Below are 13368 nucleotides of genomic sequence, written 5' to 3'. Positions count from 1 at the left end.
CCACAAGAACAGTTACTGCTTACTGGTCTTGTAACCACAGAGGTTTGTAGAGGCACTGCAAAGAAAAATTCTGTATCAGCTGGCTCCACTTCAACCAACTGAGAATAAATTGCATGAGTTGTGGCAAAGTCTTCCTGGTACACACAGTTATACTGTCTTTTTCCTTGTTGTGAGGATTTTGATTTTTCAATCCTCTTTATTGATGATGGTCCCAAGGTATTTCAACTGTTTCAGTTTCCAGTTCTGGGCCTCTGAATGTGATCTTTGTCTTCATTGATTCTATGCAGTTTGTCATTCCATACTTGGCAGATGTTTCATCCAGGTTTTTCACCAGGCTGGCAGGCTATTCTTTAGTTCCAGCAAGACCATATGTCACTGGTGAACTGAAGATTTGTAAGACTTTTCCTCCAATACTGAATGTTCTAGAATAGTTTTCAAGGATACCTGTCATGATCCATTCCAGGAAGATATTGAATAGTGTGAGTGAAAATGAACAGCCCTGATGGACTCTGATATATGGAATCAATCTCCTAATGTGCCTTGGACAAGTACTGCACTTTGGCTTTTGTTTAATGGTTTGGATCAGTTTTTCATCTTTGTTGTATATTTCCATTGTGGACCATGCTACCTTACACAAAAACTATCTATGCATCCACCTAGACATGTCTGGGTGAAGGTGACCCATGCCAATGTAGCAGAACACAATCTCACCCCTAGGAACTTCCCTATGATTCCCCCACCAACGTGGTGACTGTGTGGAAGAGAGAAATAAATGACTGTCCCAGTCCAAAGACAAGGTGCCCGTTGGGGCCACATCTCCACAAGAAGGTGGGGTTGGTGGTGTCCATTTAGCATTGGCAATGGAGCTTGGATATCTGCCTTCCATCTTCTTGGGGTGGCACCATCTCGACATTTGGTGCAGCTGCTTGGATAGATCTAGCCACAATCTAAAATTACTCCAAATGTAAACACCACACAAAAGATACAGAACACCTCATCCTAGAATGACCCACACTAACTATTCCTATACAATAACACATATCTTCCCTGAGTTACTTGTGGACCTTCCTGAATGCTGCAGGTCTTCTGCAAGAGAGACCAGGGACAATGGATTGATTGATTGTAATGACTGTCTATAATACCATGTGACAGGTTGCAACCAGACTCTTGGCAGTATGTCAAAATATAGTCTAAAATGACTGAGAATACAAAGTATAAAGAAATATATAGAATTGTTAACCAACTGAAAAATAAATTAATAAATAATTAATAATCATTAATAAATAATTAATCAAAAAACATATATAAATGAATAATAAAAAAACAACATATATAAACAAATAATGATTACATCATTACACATCAATCAATCAATCTGTTGCCCCCAGGTTTCTTTTGCAGGAGACCTATGGCTCCCTGTTAACCAGACTGACCCAAAAGACACTCAATGAAGAAATATTGTGTTGCTTGAATATATATAAGGTGGGGCAATGCAAGATTAGGTGTTTGGTGTCCTCTGTGTGATGGTTGTATCTGGGGCAGCTTGTAATTTATAAGAATACACAAAAACCTAATGAGCTTTGACAAAGACCAATTCATGTCCTGAGAAATGGATGAAATTACAGCAACCATCAAGAAAACAAACAAAACACATTACCAGAAGCTATACACAAAAGATAGCCACCCTGAAGAGAAAGAGGTGATATGATTACAGCCTTCAGGTCACTAAAGGGGATAGATTGCATTGACAGAAGAGATCTCTTGATTAAGGATGAGGGGCCTTTAAGAGGGCATGGGAACAAATTAAGACATGTCTACAGGATGTGAAAAAATACATTTTTCCATATACATACATATACCAATGGCTTTTCCCCCTTAGAAGTGAGGTAGCCAAAATAAAGGGCATAAAATCCACTCCCTTCCATTCCATCCTCACATACTCCACTCCTATTCACCCCCCCTCCCTCCCTCCCTCTTATCTTGGCTCCACCAGAACAATGGTCATTCCTGCATCTTGCCCACTGCCCTGGGTCAGAAGCCATGTAGCAAGACACAGCACATCCACAGCAAGGCTGCTTCATTTAATCAGTGACCCTCCCTTTAGGTCCTCTCTTGCAGAAAAAGAGAAGACAGGGAGAAATTCCTTTGGGCTGCATCAAAAATATCATTCAAATGTACTTCCTCAGCCTCCTATCCCCCACCCACTCCATTCCATGCATCTCAACAACATCCATACACAACCATCTCATCCTTGGTTGCCCCCTCATGTTCACTCCTTCCACCTCTGCCTTCCACACCTTTTTTACTAATCTTTCTTCACTCATTCTTTCCATGTGTTGTAACCATCACAATACTCTTTCATCAACCTTACCTCCCAATTCCCTTTCCATATAGGTGCATAAACACTTTGAATATCTTATAAAATGATACAGCCCAAGGGAACAATGCATGAACTCTAATCTAAATATTGGAAATCAAGGATATAGATTAAGTTTGAACTGTACATGAATATGAGGCTAATGAAGAAATTGGAGAGGAGTAGACAGGACCCAACAAGTACTGTTCCTTTCCTTTATACTACAATTAAGTAAATACAATTAGGTAAAAGATAAAGAAAATGGAAAATGGCAAATATATATCAACCACAGAAATGAATATGTAAAAGTGCAGTGAGGAAAAAAGAAACTACAAAAAAGACATCATAGAAAAATGTAAAGGTCAACCCAAACTATTCTATAGATATGTGAATGGTAAACTTAGAAATAAACAGGAAATGGTGAAACTACACCACAGAAATACAGAATACACGGAAGACATAGAAATGGCCTAAATCATGAAGAATCACTTCAAGTTGGTTTTCACTAGAGAAAAAGTACAGCATTGGGATGAAAGAAGTGAGGTGCAATCTTACCCCATGAGGGAAATAACAATAACATAAAAAAAAAAATGGATTAATCAACGAACCTTGATGTAAGGAAATCAAACAGCCTGGACGGAATTGCAAATTGGACACTAAAAGAATGTAAAGAAGAACTAATGGACAAAGTATACAACATAATAAGTTGCTCACTCAAAGAAGGAAAAATATCAAAGGACTGGAAATATGCCAACATTTGAACCAATATATAAAGGAGGAAACAAAGAAGCAACTAATTACAGACCAGTCTCCCTTATAAGCACTATAGCCAAAATTTGTAAAATTATCAAGGATTGGATGAAGAAAATAATATAATACACTGGAGACAATATGGTTTCAGACAGGGAAGATTATGTGCTACAAATTGAATCTGTTTCTATTCAAGACTAGATATAATACAAGAAAGGGATGGATGGGCCAATTGTGTTTTCGTAGATTTACAAAAACCCTTTGACAAAGTACCACACAAAAAATTATTTAAAACATTGGAAAACATAAGAGGGATACAAGGTAACCTACTAAACTGGATGGAGGATTTCCTGCATGGTAGAAAAATGAGAGTAGAGCACAGAGAAAGTGTTCAGTTTGGGAGGAGGTGATTAGTGGAGTTCCACAGGGATCAGTACTGGTTCCAATAATGTTTCCTATTTATATGAATGACATGGATGAAGATGTGGAATATTACATGAGCTTCTTTGCAGACAATGCTAAATTGTTAAGGAAAGTCAAAACTTAAATGGATTGCGAATCACTACAGAGAGACCTAAACAAGTTTTGGAAATATTCAGAAGTGGGAAGTAGACTACATTAAGAAATGTAGCATAATGGAGTTCGGAAAAGTAAAAAAAGAATGTCAGGACAATATACAATTGGATCAAAGAAAGTGAAGAAAGTGGGATCTGAAAAAGACCTGGGAGTAATTATCTCAAATGACTTGTCCCCTGATAAATCAACAAAATTGTCGGAGAATCCTACAACTTGCTAAGATCAATAAAAGTGGTTTTTATCTATTTAGACAAAGAAATTATTAAAAAAAAATATTAGTCACACTAATAAGGCCTAGACTAGAGTATGCTGCAACACTATGGTCACCCAGTACCAAAAATATAAAGAAAATTGAAAGAATCCAGAGAGCAACCACAAAAATGGCCCCATCACTTTCAAACCTGTCATATGAGGAGAGACTGGCTAAATTGAAATTACTGACATTGGAACAAAGAAGAGAGGTGACCTACTGATCAGCTACAGAATCATGAAAGGCACGGAAATCCTTGATAGAGAGGACTTACTAAATTGGGACAAGAGAAACACAAGAGGACATGAAAAAAACTCAAAAAGGATAGTTTTAGAAAAGACCTGGAAAAAATAATCCAGAGTGCATCTGGAACAAACTGGACAAAACAATAGTGTGTGCAAAAACCATATACAAATTTAAGAGTAAACTAGACACTGCAAGATATAAAGATGGGACACCACGGGCATAGCTCCCTTTCCTGTAAGATACAACTAGGTAAATATAACTAGGTAAATACATACGGTGAGGTGAAATTTATAACGAACCACCGAGCTGTCAACAGCTGTCAACTAGAGTTTCGTAGGCTGCTGAATAAGACAAAAATTCTCAACAGTGCAACAACTGCAAGAGGCCTGGGTTGTACCGAGTGGGAGGGGGAGCACTTGTAGTTGCCCAAAATGATATCTGTGCAGTGTTGAATGTGTCTATAGTGAGAAAATTCAAGGGAACCAAGGTGGATCAAGAGAAAACAGCGATGAGTTTGATTCGAATGTTAACACAAACCCAGAGCCCTCTGGAGGTGCTATACTGAAACTAATTGTAAAGAGAGGCTTTGAAACCCCAAGAGGGATTATCAGATTGTACAACAATGACCCATTTTCTGGCTTTGGTAAGTACAAAAAAAGAAATTTGAGTTGAATCATAGACATGGAAAGGGAGATGAATTTTAATAGAAACTCATGGGAGAAAGAATTCATGGAATTAAGGAAAGAGATTGTGATTTTAAGGAAAGACTATTTTGAAGTCAATAGAGAGGTATGTGAACTAAAGAATTCTAAAAGAGATCAATAATGAGCTAAGTGAATTAAATAAAGAACTGAGGTTAAATGTGAAAATACATACATACATACATATACCAAGGCTTTTTCCCCCTTACAAGGGGGGTAGCCAAAAAGAAAAAGGCATAAAATCATTCCCATCCATTCCATCCCTGAATACACTCCACACCCCTCCACCCTCCCTTTTATCTTAGCACCTCCTGAATGACGGGTCATCCCTGCACCTTGTCCACTGCCCTGGGTCAGAAGCAGTGTCACAAGACACAGCACATCCACAGCAAGGCTGCTTCATTAAATCGGCGACCCCCCCCTCTCCGTCCCCCCATTGCACAAAAGGAGAGGACGGGGAGAAATCCCTTCGGGCTGCGTCAAATTTTGCTCACACATACTACCTCACCCCCCATCCCCCCACCCATTCCACCTCATGCAATCACAACATCATCCATATACAACCATTCTCCATTCACCCGTCTTCTGTCCTCTCCCGTCCTTCCTCAACAGACATTCCCCTCTTCCCCAAAGCCCCCTTCACCCCATCCATCCACCTCATCCTAGGACGTCCCCTCATGTTCTCTCCCTCCACATCTGCCTTCCACACCTCTTTTACTAGTCTTTCTTCACTCATTCTTTCCATGTGTCCAAACCATCCTAATATTCTTTCATCAACCCTATCTCCCAGCTCCTTTTCCACCCCTGTTCTCCTCCTCACCTGTTGTAGTTTCAGAGGGATTAGCTTGTTAAGTGTAGTTGGGAAGGCTTATGGGAGGATCTTGATTGAGAGGATTAGGAGAGGAACAGAAGGAGAAATTGGTGAGGAACAGTGTGGATTTAGGACAGGTAGAGGTTGTGTAGATCAGATCTTTGTGGTAAGACAGATATGTGAGAAAGGTATAGGAAAGGGGAAGGATGTTTTTTAGGCTTTTATGAATCTGGAAAAGGCTAATGATAGGGTAGACAGAAAGGCACTGTGGGAGGTTATGCAGATATATGGGATAGGAGTAAAGCTTCTGGGAGCTGTCAAGAGTTTTTATGAGAGTAGTAGAGCTTGTGTCAGGATTGGAAATGGAGAGAGTGAGTGGTTCGAGGTAAAGGTGGGACTTCAGCAAGGATGCGTTATGTCGCCCTAGCTGTTCAACTTGTACATGGATGGGGTGGTGCGAGAGGTAAATGCAAGGGTAGTGGGCAAGGGATTGGAGATGGTTAAAGAAAATGGAGAAAAGTGGGAGGTGAGCCAGCTGTTGTTTGCGGACGACACTGCACTTGTGGCAGGATCGGAGGAGGGATTGAGGAAGTTAGTGGCAGAGTTTGGGAGAGTATGTGATAGAAGAAAGCTAAAGATAAATGTGGGTAAAAGTAAGGTGATGAGATGTACAAGGAGTGAAAGTGGCAGTAGACTGGAAGTGAGCATTAAGGGAGAGCGACTGGAGGAAGTGGATAGTTTTAGATACTTGGGTGCAAATGTGGCAGGGAAAGGTGGAGTGAAAGTGGAGGTAGAATGTAGATTGAGAGAAGCGAGTAAATGCCTTGATGGATTAAAGAGTGTAATGAGGAATAGACATTTGGGAATGGATGCTAAGAGGAGACTGTATGAAGGAGTGATTGTGCCAACAGCACTGTATGGGGCAGAAACATGGAACATAAGAGAAGAAGAGAGAAGGAGTTTGAATGTGTTTGAGATGAGGTGTCTGAGAAGTATGATGGGGGTTACTAGGCTAGATAGAGTGAGAACTGTGAAAATGAAAAGACGAAAAACAATATTACCAACAGTAAGAATAAAAAAACAACTAAATCACAAAATAGAGGCAATGTCTGAAAGAATTGAAGAAAACTTAGGTGAGGAAAATTTGCAAAGATTAAGAAATGGAATGAAAACAGAGAAAATTAAGAAATAGCTTTTAAAGAAATAGTACAACAAAGCAGGAAAATGCAAAGGAGTACAGTTATTCAAGTAATCAAAGAAAATGTAAATTGGGTTCACAGATACAGTGGATAGAGAATAGTGTATTGGAAAAGCATGGCTTGGTTAGATACTTGAGAGAAAAATCAGAAAAAGAAATGACAAAAACAATTCTAACAGAAGTACATGATGATGACCATGAAGTAGAAAAAGAAACAGATGAAGTATATGGAATGGGACAATATTCTAAAGAAAGAAATCTACCTCTAAATATAAAACTAAGATCACAAATGGTAGCAGAAGACATACTGGCAAAATCAGGTAAGTTAGCAAAAAGCGAACATTACAACAATATATGGATAAAAAGAAAAATGAATGTTGAGGAAATAGAAAAGAAGAGAAAACACTAAAAGATGAAGCCAAAGGCTCGAGCCTCAGCTCAGACGTATAAAAAAAGCGAACATTACAACAATATATGGATAAAAAGACAAATGAATGTTGAGGAAATAGAAAAGAAGATAAAACACTAAAAGATGAAGCCAAGGGCTCGAACCTCAGCTCAGACATATCAAAGTAACAGTGACTAACCACTGTGCCATCAAGAGATGGCACAATGTTATTTTGATACGTCTGAGCTGAGGTTCGAGCCCTTGGCTTCGCTTCGTATCAGTTTCCGTATATGTCTCCGACGAGCGCATTGTCAGTCTCGTTCGTGATGACATGGAATTAAAAGTAGAAAGTTAATGTGGTTGAAAAAATATTACAACTATGTACTTGAAAAAGCACAACAAGCGAAACGTCGTAGGCTCCGTCCTCACATGGTGTTTATTTCGAAAGTTACATCTTCATGATATTGCAAAACAATCATGGAAACCACAAGAAATGCAAAAGGCGGCCTAAAACTGTGCCATGAAGGTTTTATGTACACAAAAGAAGAACGAGAAAAAGAACGGAATCAGATGAGAATGTTCCCGACGAAGAGCCATGTCATGTAAAGGCTCAGTCACAACTGATAAAAAAAATTTAAACAGTTCTCTCGTCTACAGAACACTGTCACCCGTTAGACGAAAACAAAGTCGAGGCCACAAAGTTAGAAAATGACATAAAAGATAGTGCAAAATCAATCCGTGTCAATCACGGATCAAAATCAATCCACGTCAAATCTTGGTAAATGCTGCTGAAAGGGGTTCCATTAGAGGCAAGATCTTTATTGGACATGTTGAAATGATTCATTGTGATTATTTCTATTATTGTTGTTATTTTAGTTTACATGTATTTCATATATTTTCAGGTTCGTGCTGAGCTGGGTACAGCTGAAACCATCAAACGATGCATCCGTCGCACCAAGCGTGCGCATCTTCCTGCTGAGCCAGCATCACTCAAAGACCTGGTCTTTGATGGTGTGTGAGTAACGACAGGCACTTCAAATCCAGAACCGTCCTTGATCCATGACAGCGGTCGCGAATCAGACAGCAGAGTGGTAGTGTTTGCCACAGGGGAAACACTTCGTTTACTCGCACGCTCGACATGGATGGCACATTCGAATGTGCTCCAAAACTCTTCAAACAGCTCTACATTATCCGCGCTCCACTGAGTTGATCTGCAGTCACAGCTGCCTATGCATTCCTGTCTGGAAAATCACACGAACTGTACATTGAAATGCTTAACGCAGTGGTGGATAAATCTTCGAAATATCGGGTTCGATCCCGACCCAGCAACAATCATCATGGACTTTGAGGATTCCATGAGACAGGTTGTATTCAGTGTGTTTGGGCAAAAATTTTTATTGTCAGGGAGTGCTTCTACCATCTGTCGCAGAACCCAAACCCTTGGATTAATCACGTTGTACAAAGACAATGACACTATTAGGCACTTTTGTGGAATGATCGATGTTTTGGCATTCCTGCCTCTTGAACATGTCCACGAAGGCATGGCCTACCTCAAAGAGCAAGTCCCTGAAGAACTAACTGATCTGTACTATTTCGATAATAGTTATGTCTCCGGCATTCCTTAATTTCCGCAAACCAACAGCACCTGATGATGCACTTCCACCACTGCGTATGCGCAGACGTCCTCCTCTCTTTCCACCTGAGTAATGGAACGTCCACAATGCAACAATGGGGAGAGTAGAACAAATTCTGGAACAATTCCTTTAAGGAGCTAGTTGGTCACAGTAACCCAGGTATTTGGACAGTTGTGAGCAACATCCAAAAAGACGCTGCTCTTGTTGCGACCTTCCTGTACCAGGACTCTTATGGTGAGTCCCCACCCAAACGCATAAGAACATAAGAATGAAGGAGACTGCAAGAGACCATAAGGCCTACACTAGACAGCTCTGTATCCATCACAACCTGTCATCCCTATCCATAAAGTTGTCTAATCGTTTCTTGAAATAACTGATAGTTTCAGCGCTTACTACATGGTTACTAAGTTTATTCCATTCGTCGACCACCCTATTAGTAAACCAATTCTTGCCTATTTCCTTTTTAAATCTAAATTTGTGTGCATCAAACGTTGCACACAGCAGCTACAGAAGCGCCCACAGATTCTGTGTTTGCAGTTCGATCACGGCACGAAAACTCTCCCAGAACTCTTGAAAGGCATCTCGCACAACATAAGGCTAAACTGATTGTAGCTATTCGCTTCAATATAGTTAAATATATGTTCTCTTTTTTGTCAAATACTATGTCAACTAGACGCTGGTGAGAGGCAGGGGGTTTGCAACTTTGAATTTTGCTTCTTAGTCTCAGTATATACTGAGGGACCTTTGATTTGAGGTAAGGGCTTATGTCCAGGCGGCTTATGTCCTACATTCATTCGCCTGTCACCATCAAACTCATTACTCCGTCATGTTTACATTAGTGAAAAACTTCATGTGATTATTTCGATGATTTCTTTATTATATGATACAAAAACATAATTATTTAGAGCTTATGATTCTTTATTATTTCATAATTTCATACACACTTTCCACTGTGTTTTATCATATACAGCACAGCAGAGTGGGTTGCAGTTCAGTTTCAAAACATTCTCTAGACTTTTTCATTTATGGAATTTCCATTCATAAATTCCGGTTCTTGGAGGTATTCGGATTTCAGAATTTCGGATAAAAGATTGTGGATCTGTAAAAAAAAAATCTCTAACCTATCCCTTGAGAGGCGAAACCATTACAAAATCAAAAGAAGAGAAAAATCTGGGAGTGTTGCCACCTGGTCGACATACCACGACTGTGGGAAAAACATATGGACTCCAGAAGATTAAAATGACAAATACAACACATAAGGAAAGATTAAAAGCACTGGGTCTACCAACTCTGAAAGATCAAAGAAAAAGAGGTAATATGATTACATCCATATCACTCAAAGGGATAGACTACAATGACAGAAGACATCTCTTAATTAAATAGGAGGATATTTAAGAGACCATGACTGTATTTCTTCACATCCTTTATACATTAAGTTTTCCTTAATTTCTTCTCATGACTCACAAGAACAAATTAACGAAAACTTAATGTATAGAGGATGTAAATAAATACAGTTTTTCATGTAGATGCATAAATACTTGGAGTAGCTTAGAAGGTGGAACAATACATGAATTCAAATCTAAATATGAGAATTGGAAATCAAGGATATGGAATAAGTCGGAACTGTACATGTACATGAATTTGAGGCTGAGTAGGATCAATTGGAGACATAACCCAGTGAGCATTGCTCCTTTACTATGTGAATTTGGTAAATACAAACAAAAGATCCGATGGGTGACGGTTGGTTAACCCTTTAGCCCCACGCTCAATCCCACCCACCTCCTCCTTCACACCGTTCTCTGCTTGAAGGGACAAAGGAACTGTTTGGGAAATACTATGCATTGCGAATTTGGCTAGTAACATTTTCTGTTTTATATACTAACCCAATCGACATTGTATTTTGTTTTAAATTAATTTTTCGTCTTCGTCGAGTATGGTTCTTTCCCATATTTCTGTTCAATCCCTCCATGTCTTATTTCTTAACAAACTCAACTACATTAGTTCCTTGCAACCCAGCCCCAGCCCCATTTCCAAATTAACTGTCACAAACTTCTTTTGGTAACTGGTTTAGGCCTTTCAGAGTACTTCTAGGTATGCTCTCGAATTAACTTGCACTTCATGTTTTTATATTTACAGTTTTTATGTCTATTCTTATATATTTATTCATATTTATTGTAGACAGCTTATTACATTTTCCTCTTTGCTTATACTGATTTCATTAGATAATGCCTATGGATTATTTTCAGTAATCTGCCTGGCTATCATTTCTCTTCTGAGGATTTCGACTCCTACTTTTTTTTTTTTTTTGTCTCTTCTCATTACATGACCTCAGATGTCCAATAAATCTCTCCCTTTCATTTTGTCTCCATTAGACCCATTATGTCAAGATATAAGGGATTTTAGCAATATTTGTCTACTTTTTGCAGTGCTGCTTCGCGATGTTTCCCTTTCTTTGTATGAAGAAAATTTCTGTACACTTGTGATCCCTCACCGTCTTTGCTTGAATGATAATTCCTTTTCGCAACCTTGATATTTCCCCCAATGACAGGTCTCGTCTAAGTTGTCACATACAATATATATATATGAGTTTATTTCCTACACGATTCTTTCGCCTGCCTGCAATCATGAGGTACTTTAGATAGGTTAAGATATCTTTTGTGATGCACGGACATAAGCTCACAAGATAAAAGCTCACACCCCTAATGAAAAAAAGATGACAAAATGGCATACCTTTGATGGAAAAACGACAAAATATCACACCCGTAATGGAAAAACGACAAAAGCTTACACCGTTAATGAAAAAAACGACAAAAGCTCACATCTTTAATGTAAAAACAAAAACTCACACCCTTAATGTAAAAAACAACAAAAGTTCACACTCTTTATAGAAAAAAAAACGACAAAAGCTCACACTTTTTATGTATTCTTTATTAAGTTACTTTTTTCTTATATACACCCTTAATGGAAAAAGACAGAAATTCACACCTTTTATATTTGCTTTATTTTCATATCAAAGATTGGAAATATTCACTCCAATCTGATGCAGTGGCCCACAGCATCTCAAATAGACTTAGAATTCCATAGTTCTTAACTTATAGTATATCAGTGTATGACTGATGGAAGTCAAAATGTAACTCATGTAGATAATGTACGTATATGCCTATGCGGCCAATTTGAAACGAGTATATTGATATGACTCTATACCATTAACCATACATGTATAATATATTTGATTTTGTTCCCCATACAAAAGATTCCTGCGGACGCCCATGCACCTATTCAAAGTAGCCTATATAAAAATGAGAACGTGATGTTTTAGGTCATCTTCACTCATCATCTCATCATGGCAACACTAGTAAAGATACAAAATTGTAATGAATGTAAACACTTATTAATGGTAATATTTGTTTTTTAGCACACCTTTTTTTAAGTGTCCAAATGGGAATCGTCCATTTGGTATGGCCGAAAAAGTGGAGCGTCCAAGTGACTTGAGAGTTTTTTTTTTTTTTTTTTTTTTTTTTTTTTTATTATTAAGGGTGTGAGCTTTCATCGTGGGAGTTTACAAAGGAGGAGCATGCCGACAAGAGACCTTTTGGTCCATAACTAGGTCGGATGCAAAAAAATTAGATAAATGAATAGATAAATAAAATCTTAATATACAAGCCCCCGGCTGCACCGGCCCGGCTACGTCGGGGGGCTTGGCCTGCGGCGCTGCTCGCTCTTCTTCGAGTTCTTCGAATTTTTCTTCTTCGAGTTCTTCTTCGAGTTCTTCTTCCTCTTCGAGTTCTTCTTCGAGTTCTTCTTCGAGTTCTTCTTCTTCTTCTTCTTCTTCGAATTCTTCTTCGAGTTCTCCTTCTTATTCCAAATAATACCTTTGGTAATCCCCATGATCCGATTTTCCCCCATGTTTTGTAGAATTCTTATAACCCGCAAAGTAATGTTTTTTCGAACTCACACGTACTCTCGCGCGAAATTTCTCCGTCAAACAACTCGAGTTTTTCCAAAGTTTCGTCGCTGTACTTGTACGATAACAATTTCCGAAAAAAAACTCATAATATTAATAAATAAACAACGTGAATCAGATCAGTTCCAGTTGAAAACGTGAAACGAACTGAATAAACCCTTATACCTACCCAGGGTCCGGTGCGACCGTTTTGCCGGGTCTTGAGAAAAACTCGCAAACCGGAGAATTCTTTTTTTATTTAGTAATAGAAATAATGATAATAAAATAAGTAAATAAACAGGTGAAGTTAGATAATAAACAAACAGGTAAATAGTAAATAATAGTGAATAATAATCAAATAAGGAATAATAAACAAACAGACAAATAATAACAAATAAACAAATAATATAAACGACAGAGATTACAGCATCTTGATTAGGTGTTTATCTAAACGAATCGATTCAAACTAAATTACTTTGCACTGCCTCTGCACGAAGTTTATTCCATTCATTAAC

The 13368-nt window shown here is 38.5% G+C and overlaps 1 protein-coding gene across 4 annotated transcripts in view; it reads right to left on the bottom strand.

Moving 5' to 3' along the window:
- Positions 1-13368, bottom strand: part of LOC143030944 (uncharacterized) — a 169688-nt gene that overhangs the window by 133513 nt on the left and 22807 nt on the right. The gene's annotated exons all lie outside the window — the stretch shown is intronic.

Source organism: Oratosquilla oratoria, chromosome 12 (assembly GCF_046742065.1).
Source record: "Oratosquilla oratoria isolate Oo_2021 chromosome 12, ASM4674206v1, whole genome shotgun sequence".
NCBI lineage: Eukaryota > Metazoa > Arthropoda > Malacostraca > Stomatopoda > Squillidae > Oratosquilla > Oratosquilla oratoria.
This window is presented reverse-complemented; position numbering and strand designations above follow the sequence as displayed.